The sequence below is a fragment of the Ovis aries genome, chromosome 21 (genome assembly GCF_016772045.2).
Source record: "Ovis aries strain OAR_USU_Benz2616 breed Rambouillet chromosome 21, ARS-UI_Ramb_v3.0, whole genome shotgun sequence".
NCBI lineage: Eukaryota > Metazoa > Chordata > Mammalia > Artiodactyla > Bovidae > Ovis > Ovis aries.
The window spans coordinates 7,376,886-7,401,328 of NC_056074.1; positions in this window are offsets into that span (position 1 = coordinate 7,376,886).

Below are 24,443 nucleotides of genomic sequence, written 5' to 3' on the forward strand. Positions count from 1 at the left end.
ACCCATAGAGTGTTGGCTGCAAGAGAGATATTTGGATTCCATTTTGGGGATTAACCGACTCGCTTGAGTAAACCTTGCAGCTGTCACTTAGTTTTGGATTTGGGAACACTTGGGACACTATGAAATCTATCTGAACCTAGTTGTAGCCCTTCTTCTGATGTCAGATGCCCTAAATATCAAACCAGGATCTGGGCAATTTTTGAGAAGAAAGTTATGTCCCTTTAAGGTTAAAACCTTTAGCATGTGGACGCAGTCTTCCTGTGAAGAGGCTTGAGAAGGAGAGCAAAAAGCAAATTATCCACATATTGCAGCAAAGAAGGACCTTTAGGAACTTATACCGTCCAAATCAGCCTTTGGCAGTTTTGAGAAATGAGGAGGCCTGTCATTAAAACCCTGAGGCTTTACCATCCAGGTGAATTGTTCTTCTTCCCAAACAAAGGCAGAAATGTATGGCCAGCTTCACCAATGAGAAATCTAAATACACTGCATGCTGCTGGTGCTGCTGCTGAGTCACTTCAGTCGTGTCCGATTCTGTGCGAACCCACAGACGGCAGCCTACTAGGCTCCCCCGTCCCTGGGATTCTCCAGGCAAGAACACTGGAGTGGGTTGCCATTTCCTTCTCCAATGCATGAAAGTGAAAAGCAAAAGTGAAGTCACTCAGTCGTGCCCGACTCTTAACGACCCCATGGACTGCAGCCTACCAGGCTCCTCCATCCATGGGATTTTCCAGGCAAGAGTGCTGGAGTGGGGTGCCATTGCCTTCTCCAAATACACTGCATAAGTCAATGCAATAAAAATTTGGCTTTCAGCGGAAATTGATGCTAAACGAATGAAGGTTAGGAACAACAAGGTGTCAAGGGATAAAAATGTTGTTTACTGCTCAGATGTCCTGGAAAGACCTCTACCCTTGGCCTTTAGGTTTTCCATCTGTAAAATAGAAATAGTAGAAGGACAAATATGAGGGATAAAGAGGCCTTGAGCTTTGTGATTTTCTAATATGAGCTCTACGTCTTAAAGGGCTTCTTTGCTTTTTGTTGTTGTTCAGTCGCTCAGTCGTGTCTAACTCTTTGAGACCCCACCAATTGCAGAACACCAGGCTTCCCTGTCCTTTACCATCTCCCGAAGCTTACTCAAACTCATGTCCATTGAGTCGGTGATGTCTTCCAATCATCTCATCCTCCATCGTCCCCTTCTCCTCCTGCCCTCGATCTTTCCCAGCAACAGGGTATTTTTTTAATGAGTCAGTTTTTCCCATCAAGTGGCCAAACTATTGGAGCTTCAGCTTCAGCATCAGTCCCTCCAATCAATATTCAGGGTTGATTTCCTTTAGGATTGACTGGTTTAATCTCCTTGCTGTTCAAGGGACTCTCAAAAGTCTTCTCCAGCACCACAGTTCAAAAGCATCAATTCTTCATTGCTCAGCCTTCTTTATGGTCCAACTCTTACATCCATACATGATTACTGGAGAAACCATAATTTTGACTAGACAGACCTTTATCAGCAATTCGCTTTCAGTAGAAATGGATGTTAACGACAAACAAAGGTTAGGAACACAAGGTGTCGAGGGATAGCAATGTTGTTTATTGCTCAGAGGTCCTGGACAGACTTCCACCCTTGGCCTTTAGGTTTTTCATCTGTAAAATAGAAATATTAGTAAGACAAATATGAGGGATAAAGAGGCTTTGAGGTTTGCAATTTTCTGTTATGGGCTCTATGTCTTAAAGGGTTTCTTTACTTTTAGGATATTGATTAATACTGGGAAGAGGTTTTGAAGGATCTACTTAAATTTTGATAGGAGGTGCACTGTGAATTTTTCCAATTTCAACTGTAGACTTTATCCATAAAGAGGGTGATAGCTGATTTCATAGGGAGAAGTGATCAATTTTTCCAGAGTCATCTTTAGTACCATCAGAGATAAATAAAAGATAACAAAGGTTTATTTAATTCACCTGATTAATTATTTTGATAACTACTGTTGAATTCTAGGATGATTTCCCCCTTTGGGGAGAAAGAAGTCTTGACCTTATAAATGGACAAGAGCAGAGAAACTAAGGAGAAAGGGGTGTGTATATTTCTTAAGGAGCCCCAGAAAAAGAGAATAGGTTTAGATATGGGTACCTCTTGAGGTTTATTGGAGGTCTCCACTGTTTAAGCTGTTTTAGTACTTCAAGGCAGGGACTCATTCACAGTAGTGAGGTTGAGCACCAAGAGTGCGGCTCTGTTGTTAATTAGGATAGGAAGAGGTGCACCCCCAGTTTGGAGACATGTTTCTCCAAGCCCATTGAGAGGGAGATTGGGAAGAACCCCTGCAGTTCCTCAGAGCCCTGCCGTTCAGAATTGGGAGGGAGCTGGAAAGGATGGCTGGAAGGCTAAAGGCACCTAGAATGATTAAATTTGTAACAGTCTCTTTTCCAGTGCCCTGAGCTCTTGGCAATAATAGCAGAAGCTAGGAAGGTATTAGTTTCATTTGTGGGCCTTCATTTGCTGGAGTTGAAGAAGTTAAGAATTTTAGCAGTGTTTCTTTTAGGTGATTCATCCAGAGTGCGAGGAAGCACTGGTTTGCCTCATTAACTCATTCTGGAATGGACACAGCTTTCCATTCCATCCTCGCCCTCTTTACCAGAAGGGAAAGGTCCTGATGCCGCCCATTAATAAACATGGAATTAAAAGCTACCTGGGTGAAATCAACAACTGAAGGAAGACCAACCCAAATTTTGTTTTAAAAAATCTGAAGTCAATTGTAATAGTCATGATAAACAGGTTCATCAGATTTTTGTGGGCAAGACTGAATTTTGTTCCAACCAACAGGCTTTGGGAAAGCCCTAGGATAGCTTGATGAAGTTCCCTAGCAACCGCCCAAGCCTGATAATCTAATAAGTTCAGTTCAGCTCAGTTCAGTCACTCAGTTGTGTCCGACTCTTTGGGACCCCATGAATCGCAGCACACCAGGCCTCCCTGTCTATCACCAACTCCCGGAGTTCACTCAAACTAACGTCCATCGAGTCAGTGATGCCATCCAGGCATCTCATCCTCTGTCGTCCCCTTCTCCTCCTGCCCCCAATCCCTCCCAGCATCAGAGTCTTTTCCAATGAGTCAACTCTTCACATGAGGTGGCCAAAGTACTGGAGTTTCAGCTTTAGCATTATTCCTTCCAAAGAACACCCAGGGCTGATCTCCTTTAGAATGGACTGGTTGGATCTCCTTGCAGTCCAAGGGACTCTCAGGAGTCTTCTCCAATACCACAGTTCAAAAGCATCAATTCTTTGGCATTCAGCTTTCTTCACAGTCCAACTCTCACATCCATACATGACCACAGGAAAAACCATAGCCTTGACTAGATGGACCTTTGTTGGCAAAGTAATGTCTCTGCTTTTCAATATGCCATCTAGTTTGGTCATAACTTTTCTTCCAAGGAGTAAGTGTCTTTTAATTTCATGGCTGCAGTCACCATCTGCAATGATTTTGGAGCCCCCCAAAATAAAGTCAGCCACTGTTTCCACTGTTTCCCCATCTATTTCCCATGAAGTGATGAGACCAGATGCCATGATCTTCGTTTTCTGAATGTTGAGCCTTAAGCCAGCTTTTTCACTCTCCTCTTTGACTTTCATCAAGAGGCTTTTTCATTCCTCTTCACTTTCTGCCATAAGGGTGGTGTCATCTAATTAGTAAGTGGGATATAATTCTAGAGACTTTTCAGGATTTTCCCAGCTAGCTGTTTTCAGCCAATGCTTGGCCTGGCCTTCACCAACAAGCATATGAACTAACTGGTATAAGTCAAAGAAACCAGACTGAGACATTTGAATGACTATATTAAGTTCCTCAGTGAGTTATGAGAATCTTTGGTTACCTTGGGAAAATCTTTGACTACACTTGCAGTTCCGCTTTAGTCCTGGGAATGTAAGTTAAGGGTTTAATTTCTGGCATGTTTTGATGAGTTCAGAGGAAAAGGGAGTGGGAAGAATTGCCAGGAAAAGGGAGCTATAGGGAGAAAATTCATGTGAGGGATTTGAGGGTATAGAGGAGGTACAAGCAGCATCGAAGGGGAGAAGGAACACTTAAGAAATCAAGGGAGAAGAGCCTGAGGCTTCAGGAGCCACTTTACCTCTCTTTAGTCATCTGCTTACCTCCCTGGTGGCTCAGATGGTAAAGCATCTGCCTACAATGCAGGAGACCCAGGTTCAGTCCTTGGGTTGGGAAGATCCTCTGGAGAAGGAAATGGCAACCCACTTCAGTACTCTTGCCTGGAGAATCCCATGGACGGAGGAGTGTCGTAGGCTACAGTCCTTGGGGTCGCAAAGAGTCGGACACGACTGAGCGACTTCACTTCTTCACTTACCTCAGGTCATCTCAAAACCTTATTTTCAGAGAGGCAATTTTAGGTTCCTGATAATGTTTAGAAGCCTCAAAATACCTATTGAAATAGGCATACCATTCAATTTTGGAAATTTTAGGACTAATCCAATTCAGTTTAAAAAAATTAAGTTTGGGGATTTCAAAAGTTCCCCACAAGCCACTGATGTAACTTGCCTTTGGTCAGCTTGGTCCTTTGGTTAGAAATGTGCAGGAGGCAGTACTCTTCTCTTGCTAACTTTTTATTTTATCACTTCAGCTCAGTTGCTCAGGCATGTCCCACTCTGCCAGGCTTCCCTGTCCATCACCAACTCCCAGAGCTTGCTTTTTTATTTTATATTGGAGCATAGTTGATTAACAATATTGTGTCAGTTTCCGGTGTAAACAAAGTGATATGCGTATACATATATCTATTCATCTTCAATTTCTTTTCCCAGTTAGGTTGCTGCAGAATATTGAGCAAAGTCACCTGTGCTACACAGAAGATCCTTGTTGGTTATCCACCTGAAATATAACCGCACACACACGTCAGTCCCAGACTCCCTAACTATCCCTTCCTCCACCTTCCCCCCTCCTAATCATAAATTTCTTCTCCAAGTCTGAGTCTCTTCCTGTTTTGTAAATAAGTTTATTTGTATCATTTTTAAACTTAAAGTTGACCACATTCTCTGTGAGGGATGCCCTCAGAATATTTACATAAGTGGAAACTCATTTCTCCAGCATTTTTCTCTAAAGTAAAATACGAATCTTCAAACAGTTTTAACAGTTTGAAGCTCAAACAACTCAGTTAAATAGTTTGTGGCTCAAACAGCTTCAGGTCTAATAGTAGCTAGTTCTAAGGGGACAGCTTTGTCCTATAGTAGTCAGGCTGCAGTTCCCATAGAGTATCCCCTGTTCCAAATGCAAGGACCAAAGGCTGAGCTGGTACCGTTTTAGTGAGACAGCCCCTGTTCCCTAAATACTCAGCTAAAGCCTTCTCATGCAATTTCATTTGAAACAGTGTGGTCTCAGAATCAGGCTGGTGTCAAAAAAGTATTCACATACAGAGCATGACCTTAAACCAAAAGGATGAAACCTTAAAACAGGTCCCAAATAAAGCCTGGAGGTTTTCAAGTGCAGAGGACGTGATCTTGGATCCAGGAGAGAGAATTTCAGACTCCAGGGCTGCTGAGAAAAGCTGTGAGTTTGATAGACTCAGCTGTTTGCTCACCAGCCTCCAGGGTCTTCCCTGGTCCCTGTATGAACCACAAAGATGTTGCCATAAACAGACTGCTAGTTATTTCCAAATAACTAGTGCTGAGAAAACAGAGTCCCTGGCTTTTCACTGGCTGAGCACTCACCAGAAAAGAAGAGGAGTCTCCTCTACCTGCTGTCTTCTGCTGTTATTGCAGCATGCACGCCTCTTCTGGTCTCCTGACTGTTTAATTGAGCTTTCTCTTTATTAATTTTTTTTAAGTAAAGTTGTCTTCTCTATTACCTACGCCAGGTACAGTGATGATATTCAATGAATATTTGTGGAATTTGCATTTCTTAATGTCAACTAGATATAATCTCCAGTTGAAAATTATTGACATTGTAGAAAAATTAAATCATTTATACAGCCATTTAATAAATATTTCTAAATCCCAGGGATGGTATAATGTGACATCTCTATGTTCTTTTGCATATTACAAAGTGCCAGATACTTAGAAAACAAACTAAAAATATCATTTAGCTAAAATCCACCCTCCCAGCCTCCTTCTCTTGACTTTTTCAATAACATTTCCTTATGCCTCTATAATGACTTGAAAGCCTATACATTTCTCAATTCTTTTCCACAACAACTTTGGGTGTTTAAGTGACTTCCCTTATTCTTAATGTTATTTTTATTCATTGTACTATTGTATCTCCACCATAAGAGGTTAACAGAGATAGGATGGGAAAACGCAAAAATAATCAAAGACAGAGTAAGAAGGTTTATCTCTGGGTAGCCACTTGATGGCTTTGTGAACAAGAATGAAGTAGACATAGTTTTGAATGTAAATTCTCATAAGCAATGTGCAAACAACCTTCATAAATTTGCTAGAAGATTAAATATGACTATTAAAAGTTTTTGAAAATTATAAATTAAAGATGATCATGAAAGTTTTTGTTAATTATAATTTACTGTGTAAGTGCCCATTATTATTGTGATTTTAGAGAGGAAAGGTGAAGAAGCACTTAGATTGAGATAATTTAGTTACTATCAGAAATCCACTTAATTGCCTAAGATCTGTACTTAACTACTCTAGCTTCCTTGAGGGGATTATGATTTTTCAACTAGAGATAATCTTTGTGTGTATGTCATCTCATCACAAATTATTTTGTCAAATAAGCCCAAGATCATCAGGTTTCTCACCTGCAATGTTCTCTTTAGGGAAGGTATCAAAAGAAAAAATTAGCATTAATATAGAAGTTTATTGTATTAATTTACATATACAAATGAGGCTTAGGTATATCTTTTGTTAATGTGCAAACGACTAAACCACATTGCTCCTGGAGGGTAGGCAAGTAAGAACAGTCTGTGTTCATTACCAGTAAGGCTCAAAGAAATTTTTAAGATGAAGACAAAAGATACAGGAACCACTTAGGTGGAATCACTGAGCGCTTTAACTTTAGCCTGTTTGATTCAGAAAGCAGTAAAACTCCCAGTTTTGTGAGTTATGAAATGCATATGTTCAGGATCAGGCACATACCAGAGCTCAGAAATTCTGGGAATCCAGAAAGTTTTGATACAGTGATGGTTTATATTAATATCAGCTAGAATTCTGGCACAGTTCTCATTCACAGTGGGTCCAGTGGGCCCCAGGATCATATCCTGTGGTTATTTACCTGGTCTCCCGAAGTTTTAGAGTAGCTGAGAGAACCCTCTCTTTGATCCCTTTACCTGTGGAGGAAAAACATCATTGTAGGAAGAGTCAAGTGAAAGTTTCTGAAACTGTTTACCATCATCCCCCTGCCTGCTGCCACACCAGCCAAGATAGGAAGTTAGAAATACTCCCTTATCCAGGGAGAAATGGCTGAGATTTAATGACATCATCAGAGATTTAAGGAGGTGATAGCCACTGCTTTTCCTCAAGTTTTATTGAGACATAATTAAATTGACATACATCACTGTGTAAGTTTAAGGTGTGTGGTGTAATGGTTTGACTTACATATATTGTGAAATGATTACTACAGTCAGTTTAGTTAGCACCTGTCATGTCATTTATATACAATAAAAAAAGAAAGCAAAACTGAAGAAAAAAATTTCCTTGTAATAAGCCATGGAGTGTACTCTCTTAACATCTTTTATACAGGTCATGTAGCAGTATCATAGCACATCATCGCTAGTACTTACTTGCCTTATAGCTGGAAGTTTTGACCTTTTGACCACCTTCCTCCAAGAGTCTAGTCTTCCCTATCCTCTCACCTCTGGAAACTGCAAATCTGAGCTTTTTCTCTGTGAGCTTGGTTTTGTGTTTTGTTTTATTTTGTTTTTTAGATTCCACATGTGAGATCACACAGTATTGTCTTTCTCTCTCTGACGTACTTATATAATCCCCTGAGGTTCATCAAATATTGTTGCAAAACTATCATTTTATGGCTGAGTAATATTCTGTTATATACACAACTGCGTTCATTCATCCTTCAGTGGACACCTAGGTTGTTTCACACCTTGACTATTATAAATAATGATGTTATGAACATGGGGCTGCAGATTTGTTTGGGGGTAGTGTTTTCATTTCCTTCAGATATATTCCCAGAAGTGAAATTGTTGGCTCGTATGGTAGTCCTATTTTTTTCTTTTTTTAAGGGTCCTCTGTACTGTTTTCCATAGTAGCCCCATCATTTTATAAATCCATGAACACTGTACAAAGATTCCTTTTTTCCTACATCCTTGCCAGCATTTGTTTTTGTGTTTAGTCACCCAGTCGTGTCTGACTCTTTGTGACACCATGGACTGTAGCCCACCAGGCTCCTCTGTTCATGGGATTTATCAGGCAAGAATACTGGAATGGGTAGCTATGCTCTTCTCCAGGGGATTTTTCCAACCCAGGAATGGAACCCAGGTCTCCTGCATGGTGGGCAGATTCTTTACCATCTGAGCCACCAGGGAAGCCAGCACTTTATTATCTTTTGTCTTTTTGTCACGGTCCTTCTAACAGGCATGTGGTGGTATCTTTTCGTGGTTTTGATTTGCATTTCTCTTACAGCTGGTAGCCATTTAAGTAACCTGAATAGTCTCTGAAAACCCAGGTGGATTATGCTTGATAAGGGAGGTTGTTGTTTTTGTTCAGTCATTCAGTCGTGTCCGACTTGTTGTGACCCCATGGACTGCAGCACGCCAGGCTTCCCTGTCCTTCACCATCTCCTGGAGCTTGCTCATACTCATGTCCATTGAGTTCGTGATGCCATCCAACCATCTCATCCTCTGTCGTCCCCTTCTTTTTCAGGTGGCAGCCCCAGCCTCAGCCTCTGAGGTGGGTGTGGTCCGTGTACTGGCACAGATCAACGCAGCCTTTGGTGCTGGATAGGCCGCTAGTCATCTGACAAACGTTTTCTTGAATCTCCTCCATTAGGGAGGAAACCGATTTAACTACTGCCACTATGAAATAACAAGCCTGCCAGAGCAGAGGCCAATGATTAACCCTCATTAATGGACGGTTTCTTAAAGAACCCAGCCAGCTAAGTGGGAACATGTATACATTAGGCCTTTTCTACTTTAAATTTAACCCTACCTAAATTGAAGCCTGGTAAGTAATTTAACCTCACCAGCATGGAAATCGTCTCTGGATATGTATTTGCCTCTCTTGCCCACAGTAACTCTGCCAGAACACCATCTGAGAGCTTACCAAATATTTCATCTGATATCATGGTCAGTAGAAGAGGTGAGACAGCTGGCATATATCCACTAGTTTTATAATTTAAACCCATAAGTAGGCTGCGTACTAGAACAGTATAAGGGTATTAATACTCAAAGTGCTCAGGCTTGGAGATTACAGTCCAGGAACTAAGCCCATGGCACTATGTCTCTAACGGTCAGAGTGTATGATTTCAGCCATCAAGGGCTGGAAGGGGTATTGACTGATCACCGTAATTCCAAGTGGTCCACTCACAAGGTGGTTCTATCTCCAAAATCTCTAGTCTGCTAGATTAAGAGGCAGGTTCCCAGCAGGTTAATGCTTCCACCAAGGATGTAGTAAGGGCTTCTCTGAACTTCAGACTGTGACTGCAGCCTGGACACTTGGGGCTCCTCATATCCATGTACCAACAGACAAGGAAAGTCGCTGACATGAGGGATAGCAGACTGATTACCATGATGAGCGGCTGCCAGGGAATAAAACAGGGTGGGAATGAATTTATCTGGAGTCCAGGGGGTTTGCCATAGGCCTATGTATCTTCTGTGCCCAGTGATGAATGGATAATTGTTGCAAACAAGTCTGGATAAAGGCAAAGAAATAAAGGGGCTCAGATCACTTGGGAATACAGGCCTGGATCACCCCATCAGATAAATTACCCAGACCAACTAAAGTGCTGGCCAACGGTGAGCAGTATCTAGAATGGGTTACGGAGGAGGGTATGTGTACCGTTATAGACACACAAGTTGCTGCAGTCATGGGGACCATAGCTTACTTTGTTCCCCTGGGCCTTTCACATGGCCTCTGCAGATATTACAGCTGTGCACCATCTAGAAGGGACTTCTACAATAGATTGGACTTGAGTGAGGGCACAGGTGGATTGGAGTAGTACAAGGAGCAAAAAGAGTGAACTGTTAGAAATCTTTTAGCTATACTTCTCATTCCAGCCATGGTTGCCTTAACTAGTTCAACACAAGTTCCAGCCAGCTTCATGCACTTACAGACTGACTCATCAGGCTCACTACTTGCCCCTTGCCTTGCCCCACAGTCAGGAAGCAAGTCACTCATGGGAGCTGCTTGATGCCTACACAGAGCAGAAATATGAAACAGTTAACAGCCTTCCTGGTGACCATTTATAATAGCAAACAGAAGCCAATGGGCAAGTGCCTTGTTCTCTGTGGCCCTGAGAATTCTGAGACACTTGTGCTGCCTCTCAGGTGGTCTTGAATCAAGCAACCAGCGAGTAATACATTTCTTTACTGGGTCTCACTCCTTTCCTGCTTTGCATGCCTGTCTGTCATGTCTGCTGCTGGAGTGACATCCCCAGGAAAGGATCAACACTCCCACATAAACCTGTCCCAGGCTTTGCTTCCTGGGAAACCCATCTAAGATGCTCTGTGAGAAAGCTGTTATCAGACCTGCAGTTCAGACGAGAAATAAATCTGCGACTTAACGTAGAGACTCACAGATGGTGATGGTCTGAGCCATCATCCTAATCATATCTTTTGACTCAAAATTGCTATTAACATATTTAACTCTAGTAGTCTACACCAGATCACTTCTCAATGAAGTTGGTAAATTTAATGACTATTAAAGTAAGAAAAAGGCCGTTGCCAGTTCTGGTGATTATGACTTTAATGTCAAATCATATTTTATTTCTTTTATTCTAGTCAAGTCAGAGACTGAGAAACATGCAAGAAAACAGCAGATTTCTCTAAACAACGATATGGGAGGGGAATGCTGTCTGTTCTAGACAGTGCTCTGCTTCCAGTAACTGTAAAGGGTCCTATGCAGAACCTAAGCATCACAGTGTCAGCATTCACAGAAAACGATGCATTCCACTTTTAAAAATGAGACACTGAGGCCTGGGGAGATCAAGTTACTCGTCTAACTTCACTAGCTCACTAATGGCAAATATTTAAGTTGCTACTAGATAATCTAAAGGGTGGAGTAATTATGCTTTTGGTAAGTTTAAATACAGTTCTATAGAGGCATCTGGGAATTTTTGAGAAAGCCTCATGAGAGCCCTTCCAACACGACGTTTCAGTGATTCTAAGTAATCATCACATCCAACAAATTAATTATAACCCATGATATTTTCCCAGTTTAATACAGATGGCTTCATCATATAATTTTAGGATGTGGTTAGAGATGATTCACTGGCATTTTAAAGGCACTGTTGCAACTGTTCTCCAGAAGAAACTCAAAGAGAATGCTTCCAATTGTTGTGTATTAAAAATACATCACGTATCTAGTGACAAGTCCCTTTGCAACTAAAAAGGTCCACATAGAATGGCATTCTGGCAGACCAGGTCAGAGAGGCACATCTCGTATAGACAGCCAAAATACCTTTCTAGAGTCTGAGCTGCAACGGGCATGCCTGTGCATCGGGGTCTAGAAGTCTGTCTTGTATGTGTGTGCCAGCATGGGTCAGAGCAGAATGACAGAACCCAGTGTTAAAAGATCCTGGAAACTCTGAGTCAGAAGAACGGTTGAAGAGCATTGACAACATGCAACACCCTATTAAAAACGTGATGCTTGAGTTCCTTCCACAGGCTCCTTGACAGATATATTCCCTCTGAACTCCACCACTAGCTGAAATAAATACTGAATCTGCTGTTGTCTGGGTTAAAGTAAACCTTCCCCTCCTCGCCGAACATTACTTTCATCTCTAGGATTATCATTGACATTCAGTTATTCAATAAATATTTTTTGAGCACAAAATACATTGGGCTTTTATCAGCTGGTGGGAATATAAAGATGACTACATGGAGAGGGCAAAGGCTTACCCACTCCAGTATTATGGCCTGGAGAGCTCCACAAACTGTATAGTCCATGGGGTTGCAAAGAGTCAGACACACCAGAGCGACTTTCAAACACACACACACACACACACACACACACACACACACGTTTCTATATACCTTGCTTCTTCCAACAAATGTCCGAGGCTTATGGAATCAAATATAACATCAGTGGCTCCCTCAAAGAACTCTCAAGATGGAGCAAATCCCAAAATGTAAAGTAGCGATGACTGTAAGTATTATGATGGAAGTACTTAGAGGGACAGCCTGTCCTCCTGGGTGATCAAAGCTTAAACTTTATTTTGAAATTTATGAAGAGTGGCAGAGGAACTTTAAGTAGAGTAGTCAAAGCTATGGTTTTTCCAGTAATCATGTATGGATGTGAGAGTTGGACCATAAAGAAGGCTGAGTGCCAAAGAATTGATGCTTTTGAACTGTGGTGTTGGAGAAGACTCTTGAGAGTCCCTTGGACTGCAAGGAGATCCAGCCAGTCCATCCTAAAGGAAATCAGTCCTGAATATTCACTGGAAGGACTGATACTGAAGCTGAAGTTCCAATACTTTGGCCACCTGACCCAAAAAGCCAACTCATTTGAAAAGATCCTGATGCTGGGAAAGATTGAAGGCAGGAGGAGAAGAAGGTGACAGAGAATGAGTTGGTTGGATGGCTGCCAGGGTCCAGCCCTCGTGGATCCAGGGAATTTGAAGGGGAGACGGTGTAGGCAAGGAAAACTTATTTATTTAGAAATATAAAAGAAATTAAGAAGAAATAGTATAGCAGGAAAATTTAGTGGAGAAAAGAGGCTGAATAACTTGGTTTACGGGGAAAGCTAATAAAATTCCAGACAAGGAACTTGAACCATCTACGTTAGGCCACCGGTGTCCATTTGAATAGTTGAGAGTGCCCCGCCTTGGGCTCCCTCTCTCATGGATCTTAGAAGCCGGGGCAAGTAAGTAGACATGGCAAGCCTCCCCGCTCCAGGTGGGAATTCAGCCAGAAAAGAGAGTAAAGAAGAAGACACAGGGGAAACCAGTCTTTCCAGTGACCGGCTCATCCTCTATTGTCCGGAAAGGCCTTATATACTTTTGATTTTACATAGAGATCAATGGATAATACAAAATTATGCAGTGTCAGCAGCCCTGACTCTTATCGAGACCAGGCTTTCTCTCTGCATACTTAGTTGTATACACAAGTCTTAGGTGATTTACATCATCTTCTGGCCAGAAGGCCAATTAACATTTTACAGCCCTTTTCTGATAAGGGTTTGTCAACCAGAAGACTTATTTGTCTTAGAATGTTGTTGTTTCCAAAGTCTGGTGCCATTCTCAGAAAGCACTAAATAAAGTTAAATTCTTACATAGCAAAGACACAACAATTTATAACAATGAAAGAAGTACAGTGATTTATAACAAAGAGAAAAGTAATTAACTCAAAAGTCTAGTGTTGCTAACATCAAAACTACTATATTCCTTTTTCTATATCCCAATTACATTGATTAATATCCTTCAGGTACCTAAAAGATAAAGAATATGGAGGCCTGGCAGCAGTCATTGAGTCAACAGTGAAACCCATCATCAATATAATTTTTAGCTCTTTAGAAAAGGCTCTGTATCTTTAAGATGCTTTAAGCTTTGTGCCTCTTGTGGTTGGGGGGCTGTAAGCGACTCACAAATTGTAAAAGTCCAGGGGAACCTGTCAGGCAAGTTAGAGAGCCATCAAAGGAGTTTTCCTTTCATATGCAGGAGACTGAAGCCCTGAGTTAACTTTTTTCCAGAGAATGTCAGAAGAGTGGAAAGCACAGTACAATAAAGCAGGCAGACTCTGGTTTTGGGGGGTAGATGTTCAGGAAAACCCAGGGGGAACCCCTGAAGCCTGACTCGCTTTGCCCATCAGGCCTCTCCGCGTGACCTTGTCATGGGTGGGATCTCCCGTGCTGGCTCCCGGCAGATGGCATTACTGACTCAATGGACATGAGTACATGAGTCTGAGCAAACTCTTGGAGACAGTGAAGGACAGGGAAAACAGGCATGCTCCAGTCCATGGGGGTCACAAAGAGTCAGACATTACTTAATGACTGAACAAGAAGATTTGGGTCCAGGTATTTCTGGTTCAGAGCTAAGTCTTAACCTCCACCCATATAATATTAATAATAACTACCATCATTCATGAGCTTATAGTAGCTAGTATTTCAGCAAACGTGTGGTGAACTACTATTATATCAGTTTTGTGGATAAGGAAATGAAGCCTCAGAGAAGTTAAATGACTTCTCCAAAAGCACATAATGGTGGATTAGGAAACACCCCAGGTCTGCCAGATCATGTGTTTTCTGTAGCTCCATAGCCTCTCATAGTTAATCCATGATGGGTATTCTGGGATTGATTAAACTCAAAGAACAACCTTCAGAATCCTCCAAATATGCCTTAAGCTTAGATATTTGAAATACCCCAATGAATGCAGTTCCTGCCTGTCTCCCCAGCCAGCATTTGGAAATTGCCTCTATTGCTGTGGCATCACAAGACAAGGATCTCTTTCCTGTTACCCAGGTCCACGACGCTTAAAATAAACATCTCAGACCAAGGCTTTGAGACTCTAAATGATGTCATCAGTGCCATTTATTTCTCCTCCCTTGCCATCATGAATTTCACTCTTACAGGGCAATCGTTAGATAACTTCACTCACTTTCTTAAGAGTCCCATCTCCTGCTGCTGACTAAATCCCAGATATTGAGCTTCAGGTTCAGGATAAGAAAATTCTTCCCTCAAGCAGTCTTCTAAAGGCTGCTGGGCTACTGGGCTGTTTCAATTTTATTGTGAAGAGAAGATTGTATGCAGGATTGAGGGCTTCCTCTTTCCATTTCTCAGAGGACTTAGGGATCTCTTCAAGCCTAAAAGAAAGTATGACTCAAATTTAAGCCATTATTTACCTACATTAGGAAGTACTCTTGCCTGGAAAGTCCCATGGATGGAGGAGCCTGGTGGGTTACAGTCCATGGGGTCGTGAAGAGTCGGACATGACTGAAGCGACTTAGCAGCAGAAGCAGCAACAGAAATTAATTGTCTCTAATAATAATTAACATTCCAGCTTTGCTTCATCCAGCCTGGCCTTTCGCATGATGTACTCTGCATATAAGTTAAATAAGCAGGGTGACAATATACAGCCTTGACGTACTCCTTTCCCAATTTGGAACCAGTCTGTTGTTCCATGTCCAGTTCTAACTGTTGAACCGGACAAGCTGGAATCAAGAGTGCTGGGAGAAATATCAATAACCTCGGATATGCAGATGACACCACCTTTGCGGCAGAAAGTGAAGAAGAATTAAAAAGCCTCTTGATGAAAGTGAAAGAGGAGACTGAAAAAGTTGGCTTAAAACTCAGCATTCAGGAAACTAAGATCATGGCATCTGGTCCCATCACTTCATGGCAAATAGATGGGGAAACAATGGAAACAGTGAGAGGCTTTATTTTGGGGGGCTCCAAAATCACTGCAGATGGTGACTGCAGCCATGAAATCAAAAGATGCTTGCTCCTTGGAAGAAAAGCTATAACCAACCTAGATAGCATATTAAAAAGCAGAGATATTATTGGCCAACAAAGGTCCACCTAGTCAAAGCTATGGTTTTTCCAGTAGTCATGTATGGATGTAAGAGTTGGACCATAAAGAAGGCTGAGTGCCAAAGAATTGATGATTTTGAACTGTGGTGTTGGAGAAGACTCTTGAGAGTCCCTTGGACTGCAAGGAGATCCAACCAGTCCATCCTAAAGGAGATCAGTCCTGAATATTCATTGGAAGGATTGATGCTAAAGCTGAAACCCCAATACTTTGGCCACCTGATGTGAAGAACTGACTCATTTGAAAAGACCCTGATGCTGGTAAAGATTGAAGGCAGGAGGAGAAGGGGATGACAGAAGATGAGATGGTTGGGTGGCATCACTGACTCGAAGGACGTGAGTTTGAGCAGGCTCTGGGAGTTGGTGATGGACAGGGAGGCCTGGGGTGCTGCAGTCCATGGGGTCACAAAGCTACATGACTGAGCAACTGAATTGAACTGAATAATAATTAACATTAGAATTAACTTACTTTCCTTAGCTCTGCTCTTTGAACTTAAGGCTGACCCCATGACCGCATTTCAGCCTAATGAACTGTAATTTTTCTTCAGCTCATTGCGAGGTGCGCATATGTTCACACACCTGTTTGACATAGAGTCTTGGGGTCAATATGTCTCTTCATCTTGTGAGCAACTTGAGGGTAAGGATACTGTATTATTAGTCTTTGATCACGGTATCCCCACAAGATTTAGCCTTAAAAATATGTTCAAGAAATATTTGCTAAATTAACATGACCACGATGTGAAGTTATTCTCTTTCCAGCAGAAGAAAAGACACATGTCAAAATAGAAGTTAGAATAATTTTTTTCGAATACTAAGCTTGTGACATAGAAAATTATCACAAATCTAACACTCCCTGATGTTACTGCCTCTATATTTACTAAGCCTTCCCTAAACACTACTGAGCACTGGTGTGAGTGAGGCATATTGCAAAAGTGATAAAGGGTCCCTCCCCTTGAGGGCCTGGCAGTCTTTTAGGGGAGATAGCCCCCCAACTCATAAATCTTGTCAAGCAAGGTAGGTGCAGCAGTTTCAAGGTATGTGCAGAGGCTGTGGAGTATGGATCATAGTAGGAGTTACAAAGTACTTTGAAGAGGCTGGAGCAGGGAGGAAGAGGATGGACAATCTGGGCAGAAGAAGCAGAGGTAAAGAAGTACAGCATGTTCCTAGAAGGTCAAACATGAAGTGTGTCCCGGGAGTATTGATCATGGAGGAGGAAGAAAGGTTGGGGTAAGGTTCTAAAGGTATTGAATATCATTAGTCCAAAATGTACCTTCTTGTGGTCAGTGATTATCAACTTTTTTTTAACTGTAGTCATCATGTTTGCACCTTCATCCCAAGGGCATAGCCAGGATGTTGGAAATCCTCAAAGACCTGGCATTCTAATCCCCTTCCTTGACTTTCAAGAAAGTGTGGTGTGATGCCCCCGGGGGAGTATAGTCTTATATTAGTTACAACCTTGAGTCTGCCAGGGCTTCCCTGCTGTCGAACGGTAAAGAATCGGCCTGTGATGGAGGAGATCAGGGTTCAGTCCCTGGTTTGGGAAGATTCCCTGGAGAAGGGAATGGCAACCCGCTCCAGTACCCTTACCTGAAGGGTTCCATGGACAGACGAGCCTGGTGGGGTACAGTTCATGGGGTGGCAAACAGTCAGACATGACAGAGTGCCTTTCTTTCTTTCTTGAGTCTGCCATAATAAAAATTAAGTAAATAGTCTCAAGCTTCCATACTTTAATTTTGGGCGTTGTCCTCAGTCTTTGCTGTGGTGTGCAGAGGGCGAGTTCTAGCGCGCGACGGCTCCGTAGTTATGGCTCTGGGGCTTGTCTAATTGTGGTACATGGGCTTAGTTGCCCATGACATGTGGGATCTTTAGTTCCCTGACTAGGGATTGAACCCATGTCTCCTGCATTGGAAGGTGTATTCTTCACCACTGAACCACCAGGGAAGTCCCCATACTGTACTTTTTAATAATAAGGACTTATTACAGCCCCTGGGGAAGGAAATGTCAACCCACTCCAATATTCCTGCCTGGAGAATCCCATGGACATCGGAGCCTGGCAGGCTACAGTCCATGGGATTGCAAGAGTCGGACATGACTTAGCATCTAAACCACCACCACCATGACATCCCTTACCTTGCTTGCGTGCTACATGCTAAGTCACTTCAGTCATGTCCAACTGTGCAGCCCCATGGACTGTAGCCCACCAAGCTCCTCTGTCCTTGAGATTCTCCAGGCAAGAGTACTGGAGTGGGTTGCCATTTCCTCCTCCAGCAGATCTTCCCGACCCAGGGATCGAACCTGTGTCTCTTAAGCCTCCACTGTCAGGCAGGTTCTTTACCATCCCATAAATTATTATATGATCATGATTCTACTGTTATTCTGGGGAGTATATGACTAGGGAGGGGTTTCTGGTAGTGGCATTGTGTGATCAGTGATTTATTTTGGAACCACAGTAAAAGCCAGCAATTAACCAACCTACCTATTCTCTAAATCAGGGAATGTTAAAAACATTGGAAATGTAAGGTCAGTTACACTGAATTCTTGTCCTATTCCCAGTAACTTAGCTTTGAAAAAGAAAAGAAAAAGCTTTGCCACAGGCTTAGATTTTGCAGACTTCCCCTTGGCCAGGTTGCCTTTGGAGAGAGATTTACCACAGAATGCATCCTGTTTTGTTGATGTTATTTCAAATTGATCTCCCCACCTTAGTAAAAAGTCACCAGTCTAGCAATTAGGAACCGCTGTGCTCACTTGTTTTTAGCTGAAGTCCCATACTGGGAAAATTGCATTTTACTTGGCTTGAGTTCTATTCTTGAGTGATGCTCAAGTTAAGAAGCAGGTGCGCCTGGTAGCATTTAATACCTTCAGTGGATAAAGTGGTGTAAATGAGATGCCCCATGTCAACCAAGCTCCAATGAATGGAGAAGCATTAATTTTCATTTTCTCTTCTGCACTTTCAGTGGGGCTGTGATTTGAAACCTTTATGATCTCTAGCTTGGATCATTGCAGTAGCCTCCCAGCTGCTCTCCCTGCTCCAACCCAAGTGCTTTTCCAGCAACATTTGCCATACTGCAGGAGTGATTCCCCAGCAGGCAGCATCCTGTCACTACCTTTTCATAAAACCATTAATGGACAACCCTGTCTCTAAGAGATTAAAATTAGAAAATTATGAATCAGTCCCAAGAAACCTTTCGGGTCTTTCTGCTTACCTGAGCTGTTACTCAGCATTCCTTCAACACAACTCTCTCTCTGTCTTCCCCGTCCCTCCTGCCTTCCCTTCTCCCCATGCTTTTGAATATTTTTCTCTCAAAGTTGTTGTTTCCTGAAATGCCCTTCTACCCCTACTGACTTTACTCTTAAAGTTAAATTGAGGTTTTTGGGTACAATTCAGTCATCTTTTTGTCTCACAAACCTCCAGAATTTCTAGGTAAAGTCCATTGCTCATCCATTCATTCAGTATCTACGGAGTGGCTTCTTTGTGCCAGTTACTGTTTGCATTGCTGGGAATACAGAGATGAACCAGGCAAGATTCTTGCCCTCATTCACTTTACATTCTGGTGCAGGCCATGTAATAAAGACAGCAATTAAATACATGGACACATAATTCCAAATAGTGAGGATTGGATTAAGAATAATACATCAGGATACATAGATAGAGCTACTTTGGATTGGGAGAGAGCACCTTTTATATACTCAACTACAGACTGCATATACCACCTTGGGAATTTATTTCATGTGTTTTTGTTATAGCTCTGTGAGGTGATAAATGTTACTTATCTTTGTCATCTTTGATCCTTTCTGCAAAGCTTTCAATAATTATGTCCTGACTGGATAAATAAATGCACACATATATGGATGGGTAAACAAATGGATTCTTTTAGCCATATTTTATTTTCAATTCATTGGAAAGGAAATCTTCTGTGCAATGATAAGTAAAATGCTCTGAAGATAAACTAATTTCTTAAACATTTAAACTTTGACCAAAGTTCAAATTACCTTTAGCACATGGGTTAGAATTATGAGATATTGCTTAGAACCAAGCATCTGGGTTGTTTAATACTCAAGATATCTTCAAAGAGAGATGGAGCCACTATTAGCCAGTCTGGGCTCTATAATCTCACACCTGAAGAGATTCTCCTTCTTTCTCAAAAACAATAAATTGATTATGTCAGTGTTATGAATTACTTTAAGATTTTTTTTTTTTGCAGAACAATTTTCTGAAGGAAATAGAGCAAATTTTGGTTAAAGTTTGGAAGAATATATATAATCTAAATAAATGTTTAAAATGAGATATGTGTGTTGTATTAGTTGCTCAGTCATGTTGGGCTCTTTGCAACCCCATGAACTGTAGCCCACCAGGCTCCTCTGCCCATGGAATTCTCCAGGCAAGAATACTGGAGTAGACTGCCATTTCCTACTCCAGGGAATCTTTCCGACCGAGGGCTAGAACCTGGGTCTCCTGCATTGCAGGTGGATTCTTTACCATCTGCACCATCGGGGAAGCCCAAAATGATGTATACATAGTTGGTTCACTTTGCTGTACAGTAGAAACTGACACAACATTGTAAAGCGACTATGCTCCGACAAAAATTATTAATAATAGAAAATGAAGATGAAATGATATAGTTGTATGCCACAGCACTCTGTAAACCTGCATCCTTATAGTGGATGGCTGATGCCTGGTCCCAGGTTCTAGTCCATTAACTCTAACAGTTTGATCACATCTTTTACTCATCGTTTTCTTAGTTTCCATGTCTATACAATGGACTTTTGTGAGTGTGCAACACATATCTTAGAGCCCTCTTCTCTTTATCTCTACATTAATCCGTTGAAACCCCCAACCCTCAACAGAGTAAGAGTAAAGCATAGAATAAAGCAATGTTCCCTATAGAGACTAGTTGTCAATATTTTGTTTTTGTCTTGGTTTATTTTGTTTTTAATAGATAAAACACAGTACATGGCAATGTTTTTTGGAGTTCTTTGGTTGCAAGAAATAGATAGATACCCTATTATCAACCCTTGTTCAGTTCAGTTCAGTCGCTCATTCATGTCCGACTCTTTGCAACCCCATGGATTGCAGCACGCCAGGCCTCCCTGTACATCACCAACTCCCGGAGTTCACTCAAACTCACATCCATCGGGTCGGTGATGCCATCCAGCCATCTCATCCTCTGTCATCCCCTTCTCCTCCTGCCCCCAATCCCTCCCAGTATCAGAGTCTTTTCCAATGAGTCAGCTCTTTGCAAGAGGTGGCCAAAGTACTGGAGTTTCAGCTTTAGCATCAGTCCTTCCAACCATTGCTAATTTATGCCAAAATGTATTTGTTTTGAAAGCTGAGAGATAGCTCCAAAAAAATACCCCAAGAACTAAGGTAATTCTGGAATTGAGACAACAGAAATTAATGGGAAGTCTCCTTAGGGCTTCATTCACCACAGGGATAAATAAATCCACCATGCACTGTTCAAAATTCAAAATCTGGGGGCAGAGCATTTGATTGGCCTAGCTCAGGTCACTCCTACATCAAGAAAGCTGAGAGGGAGGCATTTGGATTGATGGGCTCACTAGGAATACAACTGATGGTAAAGCTGTACTTCTGCAATGGAAAAATCAGATGCTTTTAGTAGAAGCAATGAAAATAAATGTTCAGCAAGCAGAATATCTGTCTCAAGCAAAGTCTCAGATCAGGAATAGGCTTGGCATACTGGGAAAGAGCTATGATTTCAGCATTAAATGGCCCAGAGTTCAAACTTAGGTCCCCTTCTTAATAACTATTCTATGGGTATTATTTTCGCAATCCTCAGACAGTTGCTCTCAGGATAAAATGAAGTAGTCTATACAAATTAGTGTCTAACTCAAACTGAGTACTTAATAAATTATCACCTATTATTTTTACCGAGGAATGAATGTGTTTAGGGTCGCTGGGGACAAGAATGCAAAAACATTTAATGGCCATTTGTTGGAGGATAGTGAATGCCCCTAAGAGGACACAGCTGAGAGACGATCAGGAGGCAACCTCAGGATGCGTGCATTTCCAGATAATCTGATTGCACAAGTCACAATCCTACATTAATCTCAGAGTTGCCTAATGTTGTGTCCTCATTGTGGTGCTGGCCTCTTCTATTCATTATCTTTGACTCAAGAGTACAATATGCAAATAATGGAACAGAGGGAGTAAATTGTAAGGTTTGACTAAAATATGAGATGCTGTTTATTCTCACTCTACTCATTTGTTACTTTCCAAACACAGTCCTTTTATTATAAAAGGATTGATAGTATACTGATTTTCAGTAATATTTTTATATGTGCAGAGCATACTCAGATGTGAGACAGGCAGGAAATATCTGTATAGTTGCAGACAATAAGTGGATGTATCAACTGTAGAGAATTTTTAAAAAATAAAAAAAAAACAACTAAAGACTATCCATTTTTTATTACCATAATGTTCCAGCAGTTCTAAATAATGTCAGTAATAAAAGATTTCTCCCGTCTCAAAAGAAAACCTGCTTTTGCTCCCTTCTTTGATTCATCACCTTATAGGGCATTTCTTGCCCTGTTCTTGGCTTTCAGAAGTCAATTTCCATGCCTTGTTGAATTTCACAGCCCCTTAGGGACTGGCACTGATGCTATGTTTAAGTGAGGGAAATGGGTCTGAGTCCTCCTCACCATAGTGATTTACCTGGTTCAGGTTGAAAAAAAATGAAAGTGTTAGTCATTCAGTCATGTCCATCTCTTTGCAACCCCATGGACTATAGGCCACCAGGCTTCTTTGCCCATGGAATTCTCCAGGCCAGAATACTGGAGTGGATTGCCATTCCCTTCTCCAGGGCATCTTTCAGACCCATGGATCAAACCCTGGTCTCTTGCATTGTGAGTAGATTACATTTGAGCCACCAGAGAAAGATTTTTAATTCATAACTTAAGAGTCAATGAAATTAAATCTCCAGTTCTTTGTCTAAAAAAAGAAATGTAGGATACTAATGCCCACCTGTGAAGTTGTGATGCAGATTAGTAATAAAATGGGTAAAATCTTTAGCACAAGCCTGCCACCTAGGCTTTCAAAACTGAAGGTCATTGACTTTGAAATCATTAAAGTCGTTATTCAGTTCAGTTCAGTCGCTCAGTCGTGTCCGATTCTTTGCGACCCCATGGATCACAGCACGCCAGGCCTCCCTGTCATCACCATCTCCCTGAGTTCACTCAGACTCACGTCCATCGAGTCAGTGATGCCATCCAGCCATCTCATCCTTGGTCATACCCTTCTCCTCCTGCCCCCAATCGCTCCAAGCATCAGAGTCTTTTCCAATGAGTCAACTCTTCGCATGAGGTGGCCAAAGAACTGGAGTTTCAGCTTTAGCATCATTTCTTCCAAAGAAATCCCAGGGTTGATCTCCTTCAGAATGGACTGGTTGGATCTCCTTGCAGTCCAAGGGACTCTCAAGAGTCTTCTCCAACACCACAGTTCAATAGCATCAATTCTTCGGTGCTCAGCCTTCTTCACAGTCCAACTCTCACATCCATACATGACCACAGGAAAAACCATAGCCTTGACTAGATGGACCTTAGTCAGCAAAGTAATGTCTCTGCTTTTTAATATACTATCTAGGTTGGTCATAACTTTTCTTCCTAGGAGTAAGCGTCTTTTAATTTCATGGCTGCAGTCACCATCTGCAGTGATTTTGGAGCCCAAAAAATAAAGTCTGAAACTGTTTCCACTGTTTCCCCATCTATTTCCCATGAAGTGATGGGACCAGATGCCATGATCTTCCTTTTCTGAATGTTGAGCTTTAAGCCAAATTTTTCGCTCTCCGCTTTCATTTTCATCAAGAGGCTTTTGAGTTCCTCTTCACTTTCTGCCATAAGGGTGGTGTCATCTGCATATCTGAGGTTATTGATATTTCTCCCAGCAATCTTGATTCCAGCTTGTGTTTCTTTCAGTCCAGCGTTTCTCACGATGTACTCAGCATATAAGTTAAATAAACAGGGTGACAATATGCAGCCTTGACGTACTCCTTTTCCTATTTGGAACCAGTCTGTTGTTCCATGTCCAGTTCTAACTGTTGCTTCCTGACCTGCATATAGGTTTCTCAAGAGGCAGGTCAGGTGGTCAGGTATTCCCCTCTCTTTCAGAATTTTCCACAGTTTATTGTGATCCACACAGTCAAAGGCTTTGGCATAGTCAATAAAGCAGAAATAGATGTTTTTCTGGAACTCTCTTGCTTTTTCCATGATCCAGTGGATGTTGGCAATTTGATCTCTGGTTCCTCTGCCTTTTCTGAAATCAGCTTGAACATCAGGGAGTTCACAGTTCGCGTATTGCTGAAGCCTAACTTGGAGAATTTTGAGCATTATTTTACTAGCGTGTGAGATGAGTGCAGTTGTGCGGTAGTTTGAGCATTCTTTGGGATTGCCTTTCTTTGGGATTGGAATGAAAACTGACCTTTTCCAGTCCTGTGGCCACTGCTGAGTTTTCCAAACCTGCTGGCATATTGAGTGCAGCACTTTCACAGCATCATCTTTCAGGATTTGAAACAGCTCAACTGAAATTCCATCACCTCCACTAGCTTTGTTCATAGTGAAGCTTTCTAAGGCCCACTTGACTTCACATTCCAGGATGTCTGGCTCTAGATTAGTGATCACATCATCATGATTATCTGGGTCATGAAGATGATTTTTGTACAGTTCTTCCGTGTATTCTTGCCACCTCTTCTTAATATCTTCTGCTTCTGTGAGGTCCATACCATTTCTGTCCTTTATCGAGCCCATCTTTGCATGAAATGTTCCCTTGATATCTCTAATTTTCTTAAAGAGATCTCTAGTCTTTTCCATT